General features: G+C 41.6%; 1 protein-coding gene across 3 annotated transcripts in view; it reads left to right on the top strand.

Moving 5' to 3' along the window:
- Positions 1-18,986, top strand: part of dnc (phosphodiesterase dunce) — a 774,040-nt gene that overhangs the window by 105,384 nt on the left and 649,670 nt on the right. Inside the window, exons 1-2 of one of the 3 annotated variants that reach the window (XM_072304355.1) lie at positions 12,421-12,510; positions 13,893-13,931. The exons of 1 other annotated variant lie outside the window; for it this stretch is intronic. The gene's annotated coding sequence lies outside the window, so the exon portion shown is untranslated. Of the gene's footprint in view, positions 1-12,391; positions 12,511-13,892; positions 13,932-18,986 lie in introns of those variants that run through there. One more of the 3 variants, XM_072304329.1, reaches the window with a different exon arrangement.

Here is an 18,986-nt window from a genome sequence, read left to right as displayed (position 1 = left end):
GCCGAAAAAACGCGTGGACGTAAATTACTGGAAAAAACAGGTGCGCGAACAAAAAATCGTTGACGAAATGTCCCATAACCGTCTCAACGACATCCGATGGCGCGGCGCTTGAATCTCCATTCTTTATTGTAATACAGTCAAACTCCTAAAGCTCACACTGAAAAGTCACAATTAAATTCAAACGACCCATGATCGCCCACCACCCGCACCCCCTCTCAAAAATTAATTCACCACCGTTTCGAAACCTAAATTGTATACCGCGTCCCCGGAAATCTCTTTTCACCAGTTGTACACGGTGAGTTTAAATACTGCCTTGGTAAAGGGGAAACGCTGTATGAATATTCGGAAGTTGCCAAATTTCCTCCACTTGCAGCAAGGGCGAATGGGAAGACCAAGCCCGGCTCATATGGCTTCCGTAGGGAAAAATCAACGATTGATGCCATACTTGGTGTCTAACACACACTGGGAAAAAAACCACATTGGATCTAGAGTCCAGACTCTTGAAAACAATGACAAGAAAAATTACTCTTGATTCAATCGGATTTTTGCTTGAATCAAAACGAAATCCGCTTAAATTAAGAGGCTTGGTTCTTGATTTAAGCTAGATTCTGATTGAATCAAAGAGTACTTTTTCTTGTCGATGTTTTTAAGAGTCTGGGCTCTAGATCCAATGTGTTCTTTTTTCCAGTGCATGATGAGAAAATTGTCAAAGACACCAGTCTACATAGAAGTAAGTGTGCTTTGGTTCTACTGAACGTAAGAAATGCCTCATTCGATTCTGCTAAAAAAAAGTCTGTGCTATTGAATGAGGAACTTAACTTTCCTGAATATCGTCCAAATATCATTGTTAGTTACCCACAAAGTAGAAAAGTAACGAGTGTTGTCCTTAATCGGAACGAGGAAAGTTTTGAGAAACAAAGATGACACGCGGATTGCCACAATGTTCTATACTAGAACCCCCTCGTAAGGAATATCGACGGTGAAACTACAGATATGCGTATCTCGGCTGTGGTGTTTTGAAATCTTCGCTCCTATTTAATTTTTCAAAAGGAGACCAAGCCACACCATGGCTTGAAGTTTTCTCAGAATATTTCTCATAAAAATCATTGGCATTTTCGAAAAATGGCCTTCCGTATGTAGTTTTCCACCCAGAACGTAAAGTATGAGAGGTAGTCCGCAACGTCGCAAATTGAAATACGCATTACTGCAGTTTCACCATCGATACGATGTATAAGGAATACCCCTCAGTTTAAAGAGTATCGCTTACACTGATGATATCGGTATGCTTGATAACGGTAAAGATGGAGATGAGCTGGAGAAAACCTTGGAATTCAGTTCTGCCGCGAAACGCAAAAACGCCGTAAACGCCATTTAATATTTTTTTGAAGCAGTGTATCATGACAGAAAAACTAGCGTATACACCTTGGGACAATGTTATTACAGAATTATTTTGCAAATACCATCAAGAACTTAACCTGAAAATTTGACAGTTTTTATTTTACAGTAAACAGTTAAAACATGGTGAAACAGTTGTTATTTTATAAAGTGTCAAGTTCCAAAAAGCGAGGGAAAATCTTGATGGACGTACGGCGTTCTTGCTTAGCACGGCAGAGTTACGTTATTATCACTTTCGCCCAAGAAACGAGGAATTGTAACGCGCAAACTTACCAGGCGCTTGAATGAAACTATTCGTGTTCTACGGACGTGTGTGTTGCATGTTTCGAAATTGAAGGCGTTTTCACACTTCGCGAGCCCTACACAGCTATGATACGATTACGAAATATGACAACGCGGAGTTGAATCGCTGCTCCCGGGTGGAGGGTGATTTGGTATTATCTCGTGTTATTTCTCTCAATTCGAAATTAACTGCAGTTTTGTTTTCGCTCGAATAAAATCGAATGGCGCGGATTTGATCCCTGGACGGATTAAGAGCGTTAATTACAGGGGAGGTAATTGCTTTCAACCCGGCCCAACGCCCCATCCCCACCTTCATAGTTTCCCCCTCTTCGCTCACCCTCGGCGCATGCCGGATATGATGGTTTCGCCGATTTGTTCCTCCTCGAATGCATGCATGCTCCAGATTTTGGTTTCTCGCTCCTTAATCAGAGTGAGTTTTTCAATAAGGAACTGCTTTTGAAGCTCTGTGCAGAAACAATATACAGGATACAGGGTGTCCCAGGATTAAGTACGAATATTGAAAGAGTCGATTCTTTGGGTCAAAGAAAGAGGCTTTTGCGGTATAACCTTTTTTCCAAAAAGATTTTCCCTGGGGGCTGATTTCGGCAATAATCCAATTGAATTAAGTGTATTTTATCTTGTAAAATTTTCAAGAGTCTGGACTCCGGATCCAAGATACTTTTTTTCCAGTGTTACTGATATCCGATGACTGAAATTGTTATTTTGACCCAAATTTAATCGCATATGCATCGACGACGAAGAGGACGAGCGATGGCCTATAGAAAAGCCGGAAAGTCAGAGAATTCACGGCAGTCTGGAGGGTCAGAGAATTTTGGGAGTAATGCAGTGGGCTCCGCAACTTCATCTGATGTCATTTGAAAGAGCGCGAACATTTCTCGCGTGCCGCACCCTTTGCTTTAAATCTGTATAGAAGTGAAGATTCCGTCCTAGTCAGCTTAATTAAAAGAGACAAATCAAAAAGGAGGTTTTGATTGACGTTTGTCGACGCTCAAACACGGTCTGCCGAATACGAAAATTGGCTAATGTGCCTTAAAGAAAAAGAACGGACATAATTTTCGCTATGAAAATTGGCACTTGTGACTCTTCGGCTCAAAGTGATTTTTTGAGCATAGTGACAGGTGTAGGAGGTTTCATACATGCTCCATGGCGCTTCCAACGCGTACGTCGACCTTTAATCTTTGAAAATAAACGTAACCCTAAAAAAGCAAGCGGAGCCGTCAAAAAAACTTCCCACCGTTGCCAAACTTCGGATTTTTGACACGCATTTTCTCGACTTAAACATCTTATTTTAACCTACTGAATCATGTTTAAGAAGAACAAAAATTTTAATGTTGAGATATTATAGGCTTTTTTTTTCTTTTTTCTTTCTTAGGGAGAGGAAGGTGAGTAATGATACTTGGTGAGAAGAGTCCAGAGTGGAATAAGGCGAAATAATTACGCTTAAGTTTTGCCCATCCCACTTCTGAGATCCTATGAATACTACAATTCGACTACATTCATGTTCGCAGATCGAATCAAATCGAATTTGACTATATTTTGCAATTGGGAGATTCTATTTTTGCCTCATCAATTAAAGCACCTGACTGCGTGAGAAATCTAATGAAGTTTAAGTCTTTTTCAAAATGAGTCAAAAATGGTGTTTCCTAATTGCAAAATGTTCTCTAATAATTGTGTTTATCAAAGATCAGATGATAGAACAACATCGATCCACAAATAATAAACCGGTTGATCTGAAAAATCAATTCTTGGCATAAGCATCAAATGGAATGGCCCGAGCCACGGATTCTCGTAATATCACACAGTCAAAATACCCCTTTTCTACGTGTTTTTTGTCATAATGTTGGGACTTTACAGCATACTTTAAGGTGTTTTCTATTAGATCTGGCAACTAAAATTCAATTTCACTCATTTTCCGGCCTCTTTTTTGATACGGAAAGGACGGTATTACAGCGGGTGTAAATCATGTGAGTAGGCGAATTTTGCGGGACGCTTACGACTGTCGACGTTCCGTGCTTATATGTATGTAAAATATATTTAGACGGAAAATTTATTTCAAGCCCAATTGAACTTATTTCTGGCCGCAACTTATGTCGCTCGCTCCGTCCACGCTGCACTGATTCTAGCAACGTTGTCATGATGTCCGCGACCTGTCAACGGTTGCCAAACCACCAGCCCTCAAACGAGGAAAAAACATTCAATAGGATAGCTGCTGACTTGCGTGGGCATTCACACTCTTGCTTGAATGTACAGGGTGTTCCTTTACATTTTTTTAAAAATCATACATCAAATACATTATTTTTTTATTCATAAAAAATGTTCTTACTTTCAATAAAAGTAAGGTAAAGTTTTTTTGTCTTTTTTTTATTTGAAGAAAATGTTTATAGTGAATGAAATAGTTTTTACTTGAAATATCTAATTTAATTAAGAGAAGTAGATCTTTATCGTTTATGACGAATTTATTTTTTTAAATGAAATAACTCATTTGGATCATGAAAAAAATCATTTCACTCTCAGCAAATTTCTTTACTTTAACTTTTTCCCCGTTCAGTCAAAGATAATTTCTTCTGAATTTAAGTGTTTTTCATAAGGGGTCTCATGTGGCGTTACTGCCTTCCAATTTTTGGGAAAATGATCGATTTTTCTCAATTTTGGTGATGGTCGTGATGTCAGAACTAATGAGAAATGGAAACTTTCCTTAAATTAAAGCGCTGAATTTTTTTTGCCTCAAAAATATCAAAATCTGAAGCTTAAAGGGGGATTTAAGGGGGCCTTTTATCTTTCGGTTCAATGAAGTTTGTTCTCGTTAGACCCCCCTATTTAACTCGAGATTTCGACAATCTTGAGGCCAGGGATGTACTCATGCTAAAAAAAAAGGTCAGTGGCGCTAGTCTTAGAATCGTGTTTTGATGGTTTAAGCTCATAAATTTGCAAAAAATAATACGTTCAAACGTCAAGTTTTTAATACGAAGGGAGATACTGCTCACTGAAAAATACGGCGCAAGGACACAGCACACAGGGTATGTACTACCGTGGCGGATTATTGATACGCCATGTTTTTCGTTATACATATAACGTTATTTTTGAATGGTACATCCTGTATTAGCCGTCTTGTGGCACAGTCACTCGGAAAGAATTTGATCCATGCGAGAAAAACATTAGTCGGCAGTCGGCTGAAGTGAAAATTTTCAGGAATCTAGCCTCGGAAAAAATTGGGTTTAGAAATTAGTATTTGAGTTCCCGACGTAGCGCGTCCTCCATTACTCTAGAAAATGAGGACGGTGGAACTCCCAAACCACGTATCTTATTTGCGTTGTTTAAAAACCTCCGCTCCTGGTTTATCTTTTGAAAGTGGAATAAATTATCATCGTCTTTTGAAGTTTCTTTTTCAGAAATTGCTTCGAACAGAGAAGAAAATTAGTTGAGAATTGACGTTGAATAGTTCTCTATTTAAGAAAATGAACTACGATAGATCGTCGGCAACGTCGCAAAGCGAGATGCGTGGTTTTTGAGCTACACCGTCTAGAAATCGGTTGGCAGTTCAGCTAATCCCTGGGTAAACTATAAAAAATGTGTGAATGTGTAGAAGATGTGAAATTGCGTCTTAATACCAAAATGTTGCACCTAACATATGACAGATTCTCATGTTACAGATTTCTTACCGTAGTAATTTTTTGTACCGAAAACTTCGAATCGTCAACGATCTAGTCCGGTTTGACATCTGTAGGCGTTTTTCGGTGTCGAAACGACTCTGTGAAACATTCGTCGATTAAACATACATTTTTGTGACTGACTTTGAGTTTTTTGGTAGCAAGGGTTTGATGGTCGAATTTGAAGAGTATGTGTTTAAATAATGAGATGTAAGTGTGTGATTTAGTTTAAGAAAGGAAAAACAGTTGAATACACACACGTTCCTTCCAGTGGTGAGGTGTGAATGATCGATTATTATCGATATTTCCCCATTTGAAGCTGTGGTAAAGAATCGATTGTTAAGCATTCGTTGCGAATACCCTGTTCATCGATCCTTTTCTACGGGGTTAAATGGTGCAAGTATCGATATATCGCAAGGCATGCCACGCCACAAGGTGCTGCACCGCATACTACTGTGCTAAGGAATAACGCTGTATCAGCCTTCACACGTTGCTAAATTTCCTCTGATGAGACGCTCGTTTTCAGGAAAACTTTCACATAGTTTTCTTCCAGTTTTATCGAGATTATTGATCGCAATTCGATCTGAAATATCTGAACATTCAAAAGAGAACTATCCATAGCCCTCCTCAAAAATTACTATTTTTTCGGGGGAAACGCGGCAACATTCTGATGTCCATGCGGCATTTTCTCATACTGCCGTGCTAAGGAAAAACGTCGTATGAACATTCGACAGTAGCCCAATTTCCTCCGGTATAATTATTATTCTTGCGAAAAGTTATGAATACCTATTTTTCTTTAAAATTTTCAGGAACTTCCGGTTAAATTGCGAAAAAAATAATTTGAAAAATTGGAAGAAAAATATTCATAAATTCAGTAGGAAATAGGAGTTTTATCAGAGGAAATTTGGCAATGCGCGAAGGTTCATACGGCGTTCCTCCTTAGCACGGCAGCATAGAACGGCAGTAGAGGAGGGGGTTGGGTCGGAGATCGGCGGTCGCTGGTGATGAGATTTGACGTCAAACGTCATCAGGACGGCAGCGACGTCGGATATGATAGACGCGCATGCTGCGCTGTTTAATTTATACGCGAAAAAACCGGCCGAAGGAGGGAGGGGGGCACACCAGTTTTGGCGCGCTAATGAACCACGCAACATTAAGCGATGAAGATGGATCGTCGAAACTTTACCGCGGCCGCGGCGCAGCGAAACTCCTCCTCGACATCGTTGAAAATATCGCGAAAACCCGGAATTTAACAGCTCCCTAGTAGCCAAAGTAGTCAAACACTGCTGAGACACTCTTCAAAGGCTAACTTACCGTAAATTTTAATAAACCAATTTTATTTAATACCTATGTGATAATCGGTAATTGGCATTAGCAAGTGTGCAGTAGATAACGTATTGTCACCTTCCAGCCGAAGTATCACAAGCGCCATGCGATTTTTCAAAATTACCACCGCCATTTTACTTTTTTACAGAGAAACTGTTGGTTGAATCTATCTGCATTTCACAGAATTTTATCAGCAGCACAGTGGAAATTTAATGAAATTTTCAGAAAGCTTCGTTGAAAAATTTCTATTTAAAAAAATAAAATGGCGGCGGAAGTTGTTAAACGTCGCATGGCTTTAGCCGGAAGGTAACGATACGTTATCTACTGTGCACTTGGAAATGTCGGTTACAGATGATTACATAGGTATTACGTATAATTTGCATACATTTTACGGTAAGTTAACCTTTGTAGAGCGCCTAAGCAGTGTTTAACTATTTTGGCCAATAGGCTACCTTGGCCGGATGGTGACGGTATGTACAAAGCGTTTGAGCTTATTTTATAAAGATTTTATAAGAAATGGACCACTAGACAAGGCACGAATTCAGGCATTCTGATACATGTTTATTAACCAGAATTTCACGTAGAACACGATTCACACTACGAAAATTACTGAAACCAACTCCTAACGAACATATTAACCTTTTTATTTCACATTGGTTACGCGGATTTTGAACTGCCCGCTCACAAGAAACTCAAAGCTCTACGTGAATCAAATCGCGCACTACAACAGTTTCAGCAAGCCTCTCAATCGAGCACTGTTCATTTCCAACCATGTGTTGTTCAAACTAAAAGCAATTTGCTATAGCTGAGCCAAAGCGTCAAGATTGAGGTTACCAGATTTTTATATCGCGGAGACTGTCATTATGACGTTTAGCGCGCGATTTGAATCACGCAGAGCATTGAGTTTTCATGAGCGGGTGGTTTGAATTCACGCATCAAGAATCATTAAATATCTTCGTAAGGAGTTGATTTCGGTCATTTTCGTTGTGCGTATCGTGTTTTACGTAAAATTTTGGTTAAGAAACATGTATCAGAATGCTAAAATTCGTACCTTGTTTAGTGGTCCATTTTAATGGATCAATAAACGAGGTCTGAATTGGAAGAATCTCACATGTTTTCTCTTCAGATGCACACCGCTTATGTTTATTTACATACTGATATGTTTAAGACCTCCTTGCACAGCGGAAAATGAGATGCCGCCGCGCGCGCGCGATGCGGTTGGATTAAGGTTATCAAATGACGAAGGTGCCTGGATACAACTATTCGGGCCCGATGGATATGCGTATTGCATGTACCAGAATTTGAAGGCATTCTGATCTCCTTGACCTTCCGGCGCGTCGCTCAGTTCCACTCTCACAATGCTCCATTGTTGATTTTTTGCTCGAATAGGCACGTAAGCAATGGAGAATGATTTCCGGGCGTACTTGAGCAGTATGGTAAACAGCAGGTATGAAAATGAAACTGCTCAGGAAACGAAAAGAAACTGGAGAAATGGAAGTCAAAATGCTTTCAAGAAAGAAATATCGAACCCCGAAGAAATATTATAAAAATATATTATGAAGGCCAAAAGGGGTATAGAACTTTTTTTTTTTTTATTCCTTGTTGAGGTAAAGAATTTCACTTACAATGTAACTCATATATTTTTTTTATTTTCTATTGTTGCAGGTAAGACTCAAACACCTCACTGTTTTTGACTAAAACATTTCCAGGTTGTTGTACAAACCGATTTTCTCGTGAGGAAGAAGTAAGTGTCATTTTTTATTAAGAGTGTAGTGCTTATAGTTGTCTTTTATTCTATCTCTGATTTTTTTCAGTGTATGAGGTTATACAGACAATTATACACGGTTGTTTTAAGATCAATTACAGAAGTGATCGTCGCATGTCATACATGTTGCTGCGCTTCTCCGGAATTACCTTATGCTGTTCAAGATTATCGAATAGCAAAAGATAATCAAATACATTCAAACACCCGGTTTCCAATTTAATTTCCGGTTAATTTTTGAGAAAATATCGCCCTTCAAAAACATGGTGTGCGACGTTAACAGCCGTGGTAGTTATACCTATGGTTTCAGCCATCTTGGACTCATCAGTTAGTGACACCCATGCATGCTTTGATGCTCGACTTATAACACAAATGAAACCAAGGTGAAAGAAACCATGTCATTCACCATCTCGGTGAATGACACCATAAACGGTCCTTATCGAAGAGCGATATCTCCGTCAATATTGAGCGTAAAGTCTTGGTGTTTTAACGCATCTCTCATTGTTTTTTATATTGATCCATAACTAAAAATCATCGAAGCTTGATTCTGTGACTAGTGCAAGTGAACCACTAACTTTAAGTGGTGGGATGTCGTCTCTAAAACTTCAGCTACATTAGTCGGCATGAGGGAAAATTTCTTTTGCTAATAAAATCGACACAGAGTTTTTACTATTTTATTTATCAAATAATGAAATGATAAAATCATGGAGCCATTTTTTCCATATAATTCTTCTTTTTGAAGATTAAAACGAATTCTCAAGCACGAGTTGGACGGCTAGAAACTTGAAGTGAAGAAAGTCTGAACAGTTCTAAAATGAGCCTTAATTTAGTTCATTCATCACGAGCTTGAGTTCGAAGAATGCGAGTCTCGCCCAGAATAGTTTTCGCAAGCGCCTGACATAGGCACTGCATCTTTTAATATGCGGAGCGGCCCTAAATCCCGTGCCCCCTAGTATCAAAATCCCGCTTAGAAGGTTTTTTTTTTTTTAAGATCTGTTTAAATAAAAACGGAAAAAAACTAAAATATTTAAAAAACAACTTTGAATCGTTTGTAGAGGCAAGTTATGGTAGCTAATGCGCGTTTTCTTTCTTATGGCTTTTACGAAAACACCTTTTCCCTTGTCCTGCCCCCTTTTCCCCTTCTTAAAAATGTACTTCTGAATACCCATATCCTGTAAATTTTTTTGAACATAATGGACTTTTCACCACTATTAAGTTTTCCATTGTTATTCTCTTTTTTTCTATTTTTCTTCCAATCCTCTAACTTTTACATTCTTGCTTTTTACTATTACCTTCCAAAATTGTTCCCTTACAAAAAAAATTAATAAATAAAAAAAAAGAGGCCGTAATGGAGGGGATATGCCCACGCTACGTTGAGATTCCACCTATCCCCTCCGTTACGGTCTTAACTTCGAGAACTTTTTTTGAGCTTGGGAGTCAATTTCAGAGACAACTAGTGGCACCATCGTGTTTCTCGCGAATTTTCACGCGCGTAGAAGCCCTTGAATCGCAAATCCTCCACACAAGCAAGAGCTCCAATGGCCCCATCTAGAGTACCTATATAGGGAGAGCACGGACATGCCGGTAGTTTTGAGGTTTGGTCATGGAGCTCTTAGAGCCCAAAAGAGCAGCCATCTATGAATTCAACTTATGCAAAGTGATTGCAATTATTACAATTTTTACGATCTATCGTTGGTAAAGCACGTTTTCTACTTATTTTTGTATAAATTAACTCACTTTTGTGAAAAAACTCTCATTTGTGAACATTTTTGGCCACTTTGGTTTGATATTGGAATCTGAGGATTAACAGTGACCTTTTTCGTTTTCAAAGGTTGGCTGCTCTTTTGGGCTCTAGGAGCTCATACTTCGACATGTCAGTACTCTCCCTACATCGGTACTAGCCCCATCCTCAGCTCTTCACTTTCCGCTCCAGGTATCACAAGCGCCTTGCGACGTTTCGAAATTTCCGCCGCCATTTTATTTTTTTATAGAGAAATTGCCCCACGAAGCTTCCCGAAAATTTCTCTGAGTTTTCTTTGTGCTGCCGATAAATTTCATCGAAATTTTCATACAGATTCAACCAACAATTTTTGTGTGTAAAAAAAAGAAAAATGGCGACGGAAATTTTGAAACGTCGCATGAAGCTCGGGATACTTTGACCAGAAGGTGACGAGCTTTCCTTTGGTTCCCCCGTTGTTTTGGATCCTGCAAAGAAAGCGAAAAGAGCGGCAACAAAGCGTCCCGCCCGCTCGGGGTGTGAGACAAGGAGCGAGGGGAACTTGGGGGAGCTCGGTTCGGCTCCTGAGCTGCATCCCACCGCCGCACAGTGGATCGTGTCATTAGGAGAAATCGGAAAGAATTTGGGAACTTTAAAAGCTTAAATGGGTCAGTTGCGCTGGTCACAGAATCGTGTTTTGATACTTGGTTCTTGTGGATTAGCGAAAAATAATGATACAGGGTTATTCAAAAGTCACGCACCACTGGCCATGAAGGGGGTGGCCATTTGAAATTTTTGAGTTGCCCCTCCCCCCTCCCTCGAGGGGATCAAAAACTGGATTAAAGTACCTAAAAAAGTTTCTCCTCCATATAAAGAAACCCGTCTTAAACCGCAAATCGATATCATAATTAGAACGGCCGGTGGTGCGTGACTTTTGAATAACCCTGTATCTGCCTAGACCGCAACTTTCTACGTGTAATATTAACCGAGAAATCGCCCTTTGAAAAGTCTGGTTTTTGGCGTCATCCACCGCGGCAGTGACACCCTTGGTTTCTTCCTCTTTTGTTCGTTCAGTGATGCAGAGGGTGCAACGCGAAACTTCAGCGACGTTAAACGTAAACAAACTCAAGAAACAGACGGATTCGGACTTGAAAGATCTTCTTATCAGGAGATTACACACTCATCGCGAAGAGATTAGGCGGTCAGTCAGTTCAGCTCAGTTTGTTTACGTTTAACGTCGCTGAAGTTTCGCGTTGCACCTTCTGCATCACTGATCGAACAAGAGAGGAAGAAAGCAAGGGTGTCACTGCCGCGGTGGATCAAAAACCTGACTTTTCAAAGGGCGATATCTCGGTCAATATTGAACGTAGAAAGTTGCGGTATGGACAAATCTAATTATTTTTTGCTACTCTACAAGAACCAAGTTTCAAAACACGATTCTGTGACCAGCGCAACTGGCCCATTATCGAAAATATGAAGAGTAAAAAGTTTCAAAGTGGCTTTTCATGAAATTTCCTTTCAGAAACGGCCCTTGAAATTGGATTTATGACAAAATAAACATACCTACATGAGTCGCTTTTATAGCGTTCTCTGGCGCTTTGCGACGCCTAATCGCCACAAAACTCGGTCTCTCCCACAATTCATCAGGGAGTTTACACTCCCTAACCTCATTCAACACCCGCTGTCGCTACCCTCTCACTGGACGTCCTCTTCGTCTCCTCCCAGGAGGAACCCAATCAAGCATCTTCTTTGGCAGCCTCTCTTCCGTCATCCTATTGACATGACCGTACCAGACAAGCTTTTTGGTCATGACGTCGAACGCGATGTCATTTTCGACTTCCATGATATGACGTACTCTCTCATTTCGAAGAAGACGCTTGACTGCATCTTCTTTGGCAGCCTCTCCTCCGTCATCCTAACATAACCGAACTGACGAAGCAAACGCGGAACTTCCAAATTTTGACCTAAAATTTCGAAAATTTCATGTGCGACCTCTTCTATGAGCTGGACCCACTGTGCGACACCCCACCCCCACCCCCACCGCCGCGCGCCATCGCCACCGCCACCGCGTGGCCGGTCGTCGTCGCGGGTCCGCGAGTTCCGCGACTCCGCGGTCCCGCACGCAAGTATGGATTTCATTCATGCCGGCTCTTCGGGCGTTTCCGGCTCCGCTTCGGGCGTCCCCGCCGGGAGCGACCGCCTCGTCGGCCACACGCGGCGCGGTCCCTTCGGCGGCGCGGCGCTCCTTTAGTTCGGCGATAACTGCGAAAAGCGCTTTCCCGCCAAGCGCCAGCTCCAGCTTGTGGGCGCGCAGCCCTCCTCGGTCGTTGTGCTCGTGCGTGTCCGTATCCTGCGAAACGGTAGCATAATCAGAGGATTACTTCCTGCGGGGCTTAAAAATTTCCGAGGCAGCCTCCCCCCCCCCTCCCCCGTGGTTATCTCTTATCGTTTGCATACGTGGACCTCGTGAGTTAATCTATGCCCGGTTGCATTTACGATGAATCTGAAAATGTTACGGTGGATGCTTGTGTTGTTGGAATACGCGGACTGGACGAGCGGATTCAATCAGGAGCGGCGGATGGACAGTTAAAAAGGAATGCAGCAAGTCGAATTTTTTGGAAAAAAATAACGAGTGCTTTTGGATTGAACCAATCGTGAATTTTCTCGTGTCAAAATTTCTAGGTAGAGTGAAAATATTTTGTACAGAATGTAAATAGTCGTTAGATTTTCCGCCTTACGTTGAGTTTCGTGGAGGAATTAAACTTCAAACCTCATTTGCTTGGTTCAAACTAGATGCTACTGAGTACGTTTCTCTTTCACTCGGTCCAGATATCCTCTAACTTTTGCTCTTAATTAATTTCTTTTTTTTTTTACTGGTCATCAGACAAAATTATGACTTGTAATCTGTCAGCATATGCTCGATGACCTCTGAGATATTCACATGCTTTCAAGGCGTTGTTTTGTTTGGTTTTCTATCGAGGAAATAAACCATGAGAGGATATTAGGCAGGATAAAATGCAGTTAGGTCGTTCCTGCTTGAGTCCGTCCGCTCCTATCTGTTCCGTATGTCTTATTCAATGTTGAACAATAAGCACAATTTCGTTATGATCCAAAAATTGCATTCAAGTGTACCGGAAATTGCAATTAATCAGATAGTTTTTTGGAAGTCAAACGTGAATTAAAACTCCTGATACCATATTCTTACGGCTCGGACTTGAAATTGTCTCCCTGAACCTAAAGTCCTTGATTTTCGAGAAAAACTACGAATAATTTCTCAGCTCTTGATCACCAGTCATTACCAAAAAAAGGCTGCATTGATATTGGTTCACATTTCTAGACCCATCACACGGTCTGTCCAGACTTTATGCCAAAGTTAAACCACAATCAATGCAGTTTTGTATGGAAGAGTGCGCGGAGAACTTTCTTAATATCTTTCATTAAGATGCATATTAACTAACCGTCTACACTTACCCATCTTACTTTTGGGAAGCTGCCTCTGAAATTGTTAAGCTTCTAAAGCTTTTAAGAGCACCGTTCGTTCGTTTTCATATATTGTGCCGTTTTCAAAAGTTACTCGCGTTGAAAAATATCAGATTTTCATTTCATCCCTTTGTTTTATCCGAAAGTTGCTACAGTTAAATTTTTAGAATCAAATATTGTTTTTCCAAACTTAAAGAGATATTATACTTTTTCTACCTTCCCCTTTTAAATTACTGTTATACTTAAATTATTGTTTAACCAGTGGAAGTCAAAATTGATCGACTACTTGATTTGTTATCAGGTATTTTCTCAACAAATTCTAAAAGTTTGGCAATTAACAGTTTTGAGTTCTTAACTCGGTTTTTGTCTCCTGAGTTTCCATTCGTTTTCTTATTTTATTTTTATTCCTTTACGAAGGGGCTACGTCTAACTCCTATGATCTTACCAATCAAACGAGATATGCACTTCCAAAAGTATTTCATCGCGTGACATTAACCATTAAGTACATAATTAAAATGTCAAAATCCGTGTATCTATAAGAATTACTGGTATATCTAGGGTCATTGTGAAAATCATTTACTTTAACGTAAACATTAATCTGCATTACATCAATTTAAAAAGAAATCGATTTCTTTAATACTTCAATTTCCAATGTACCTGAATCTCAATATCGTAGCCCCTACGTCAATAAAATTGCTCCAGTGCCAACGAAAATAATTGTTTCGTCTTTTCGTTTTCTCTTTTTTATGGTAGGGATTGATAATTAGGCGAATATCAGCACTTGTGTCTCGGCGCGCATCTACAATTATAGCAGTGAGCTGTGGTCTCCTTTTTTTAAAGACTTGTTCTGCCTTTATATCATGCAAAGGTGTTATATATAAAGGATACCGTAAAGTTTTAACCGTAAGTGGTCTTCATATTGTCCCTTAAAATGAGTAACTAAATTTCCAAACTTCTCAGTCCAATTTTTTCAGTGTCATCCGCGCAGGAGTATTAAGAAAACTCTTTTGGAATATGATGCATTTTTACTTAAGCATGTATAGATTTCTTAAGGGTGCAATATGTCTATGAGCAGTGTAGATAAACCGCGGAAAAGAGTAAGACGAGCGATTCGGAGCTAGCGCCGTTTTAAGATCATTGGTTGATAATATTATGGTGAATACGATCAAATTCTTACTTCCACCATATGCTTCGTATGTGTGTTTTTGTTGACGTATATCAGTCGTGCTAAGTGGACTAAGGAGTGCTGAATCGAGTGAGAATATATGGATCAAGTCGTTCTAATTATGATATCGATTTGCGGTTTGTGGCGTCCTTCCTCATATCGAGGGGGAAACTTTTTGAGGTACTTTTCAGTTCTTCACCCCCCCAGGGGGAGGGGGGGCGGGGGGCAACTCAAAAATTTCAAATGGCAACCCCCATCATGTGATACATCGTTAGAAAGAGCATGAAAAAAGAAAATTTTTGGCGCAAACCGGAAGTCGATCTGACCCCCCTGTCAAAAGTTAGGGGGGTCCAAAGGTTATTTAGGGGGTCCGTACCTTAATTTTTTAGAGTAGCTTCGGCGGCTCTTGGACATGCCGTTTCTCTTTTCAAAGAGTCCTCGAATACTCCAAGTCTGATACCGAAGTCTTCATATTGCCCCCGGGCCACCACAGCCCCCCCGTAGGGGGGGATGGGCCTGTTACAATGAAACATTGCATTAAAATGCGAAAAGTCACAGAAGAGCTTCAAACTTAGCATCAAATCCGAGTGGAACTTCTTGCCAATGTTAACGCAAACGCAGCCTGCGACTTTAAAGTGAGTTTCCAAAACTCTTAGCCCCCTGCCCCCCCCCTCATTTTTGGTTGCAGAGCGGGTAAAAACCGGGAAATTCACTACAAATAATGCCCGAAACTAATGTCCAACTTGAGGAGGACCCTTGAAACGTTGCGATCAGTCGGAGCATTGAAATACAAGGACTGCCACCCCCTTAAAGTACGGAAACATCCAAAACACCCCCGCTGCCCCCCTCATTTTTCGTTGCGGAGCGGGTAAAAACCGGGAAAATCGCCAGAAATGATGCCCGAAACCACTGTAGAACTTGACGAGAACCCTTGAAACGTTGCGCTCAGTCGGAGAACTGCAACACAGGAACTGCCGCCCACTTTAAGGACGGAAACATCCATAAAACCCCCGCTGCCCCCCTCTTTTTTCTTTGCAGAGCTGGTAAGAACGGGGCATCATTTCTGGCGCATTTCCCGCAATGATGCCCCGGTTCTTACCAGCTCTGCAAAGAAAAAAGAGGGGGGCAGCGGGGGTTTTATGGATGTTTCCGTCCTTAAAGTGGGCGGCAGTTCCTGTGTTGCAGTTCTCCGACTGAGCGCAACGTTTCAAGGGTTCTCGTCAAGTTCTACAGTGGTTTCGGGCATCATTTCTGGCGATTTTCCCGGTTTTTACCCGCTCCGCAACGAAAAATGAGGGGGGCAGCGGGGGTGTTTTGGATGTTTCCGTACTTTAAGGGGGTGGCAGTCCTTGTATTTCAATGCTCCGACTGATCGCAACGTTTCAAGGGTCCTCCTCAAGTTGGACATTAGTTTCGGGCATTATTTGTAGTGAATTTCCCGGTTTTTACCCGCTCTGCAACCAAAAATGAGGGGGGGGGCAGGGGGCTAAGAGTTTTGGAAACTCACTTTAAAGTCGCAGGCTGCGTTTGCGTTAACATTGGCAAGAAGTTCCACTCGGATTTGATGCTAAGTTTGAAGCTCTTCTGTGACTTTTCGCATTTTAATGCAATGTTTCATTGTAACAGGCCCATCCCCCCCTACGGGGGGGCTGTGGTGGCCCGGGGGCAATATGAAGACTTCGGTATCAGACTTGGAGTATTCGAGGACTCTTTGAAAAGAGAAACGGCATGTCCAAGAGCCGCCGAAGCTACTCTAAAAAATTAAGGTACGGACCCCCTAAATAACCTTTGGACCCCCCTAACTTTTGACAGGGGGGTCAGATCGACTTCCGGTTTGCGCCAAAAATTTTCTTTTTTCATGCTCTTTCTAACGATGTATCACATGATGGGGGTTGCCATTTGAAATTTTTGAGTTGCCCCCCGCCCCCCCTCCCCCTGGGGGGGGTGAAGAACTGAAAAGTACCTCAAAAAGTTTCCCCCTCGATATGAGGAAGGACGCCACAAACCGCAAATCGATATCATAATTAGAACTAAAGTTATGGCCAGTGGTGCGTAACTTTTGAATAACCCTTATATCTGTCTGGCTTTACGTACGGGCAAACGCTTAGGGGTGGCAAAAGTTCAGTTATTTGAATCGCTGCATGTCAAACACTATTTAATGCTTTCGCAAAGCGCGCTTGGTAAGGCTAAGGAAAAACGCCGTATGAACCTTCAGGCTTTGCCAAAATACCTTCAATTAGAGGAGAATTTAAGGGAAAAATTGTGAACATATGTTTTCAACATTTTCAGATATTTTTGTTCGCAATTTAATCTAAAATATCTGAAAATTATAAGGAAAAATGTGCATTCTTTCCTAAAAAATGCACGTTATATTTAAGGAAATTTGGCAACTCTTGAATGATCATACGGCGTTTTTCCTCAGCACGGCGGATTTCTTCCCGTATTTGAGCCATATTTTCAAAATTTTTTCAGTGAAGTACACTGGAGAAAAAAGTCGCTTGGATCTAGAGTCCAGACTCTTAATAACATTGACAAGAAAAAACACTCTTGATTCAATCCAACCTTTTTCTTGAATTGAGGAGCCAAGCCTCTTGATTTGGGTGGATTTCCTTTCGATTCAGGCAAAAAATCTGATTGAATGAAGAGTATTTTTTCTTGTCAATGTTTCTAAGAGTTTGGACTGTAGATCCAAGCGACTTTTTTACCAGCGTAACTCGTTCCCGCAAACGAGGACCAATATAAACGGCAAAACGTTTAAGAGTGTTTAGCTCCCAACTGAAGTCCGACTTTATAGCAGCGTGTTCCCGATGCGTTTTGACGACGAAGAATAAAAGCGAGATCGATCCCGGGATCCGGGCGAATGCAGGGGGCAAGAGCGGGAAACTAGGTGACGATCCGGCCGAAAACTCGTAACTCGGGAACGAATTACTCCGCGCGGAGCTAAATCCCCGAAAAAGATTAAAAAAGAGGGAGCACCGAGGAGTGCCGGTTCATTTGGAGATTATCCTAATGCTCCCTCTCGGGGGATTTTATGAGCCGTAAACCTTTTATCAAAAACCAGGCACCGAGTGCCCTCGTCACGAGCCTCAGAGCCGTGAGATCTATGATTATTGGTCGAATTTATGGCTCCCGATTAAGCGAGCTGCCGCCGCGCCCGCGCTCCCGACGCCTTGAGCCGAGTTCCCGACTCGTAAACCGGGGTCTTTTGTTTGCTGCACCACCCCCGCAACCCCCCAGCGCGGTCCAGCGGGGGGCGTCAAAAAGACTTGCTTCAACTCCCAAGCTTTTATCGTCTCCACTTAGAAAGCCGTTATCGTCTCACTTAGAAAATGCCCTTCCAGCCTGTCTTTTTGAGTTGGCGTGTTGATATAACTCCGTCGAATGGTGAAATTACACTAAAAAAAAGGAATCTTGAATTGGACGTATTTCTGTCAAACGGAACTAAGCGCCATCGGAGGAGGAAGGTAGAGGGGGGCTTGGATTGGCGGCGGAATCGGGCCGGCTCATTCCGTCCTATACTCGCAATGCTTTTCCATGGCGCTTAGTTCCGTTTGACAGAACGCGCCATCCGGCATTCTAAATTCCTCAGAAGGAACTGAAATTGGCGCTTAGTTTTGATAGAAATACGTCAAATTGGCCGCCAGGAAGTATTTTTTCTTGAGTTTTTCAACAATCAGCCCGCAGGAATAAGAGGGATGGTGTTTGGATCAGGTAGATGAATTGAAAGAGGCAATTTTTGGGGGTGCTTTCTGTCTGTGATCTGCTGACGAGCTTCAACAAGAGCCATAAACCGGCAGAGATCTCTCAGCGGGATCCGGGTCAGAATTTTAATGTTCCCGTCTGAACTGAACATCCTCTTCCCTCATTCTTGGACTGAAACTCATTGGAGTTCTATGTATACCGTAAATTCTAATTGTCGGTATTTTTCTGGGTATGATTCCTCCTCTAAACAGGGCCGGATTTACCTACTTCCCGCCCATGGGCCGCCTGTATTTTGCCGCCCCCCCCCCTCTCATTCGTATTGAAACATCAATAAAAACCATCAAGTAAACGTGCCAACGGGCGAGGGGTGCCTAAGACGCGTTTACTTGTGTTGAACACATTTTTTGGGGATGCCCTGTCAATACTACTAGCTAAAGTTAAGTTTTGTAAACCTATTTCTCTGTGGACAAGGCCTTCCATTCATAAGAA

The sequence above is a fragment of the Bemisia tabaci genome, chromosome 1, assembly GCF_918797505.1.
Source record: "Bemisia tabaci chromosome 1, PGI_BMITA_v3".
Classification (NCBI taxonomy): domain Eukaryota; kingdom Metazoa; phylum Arthropoda; class Insecta; order Hemiptera; family Aleyrodidae; genus Bemisia; species Bemisia tabaci.
This window is presented reverse-complemented; position numbering and strand designations above follow the sequence as displayed.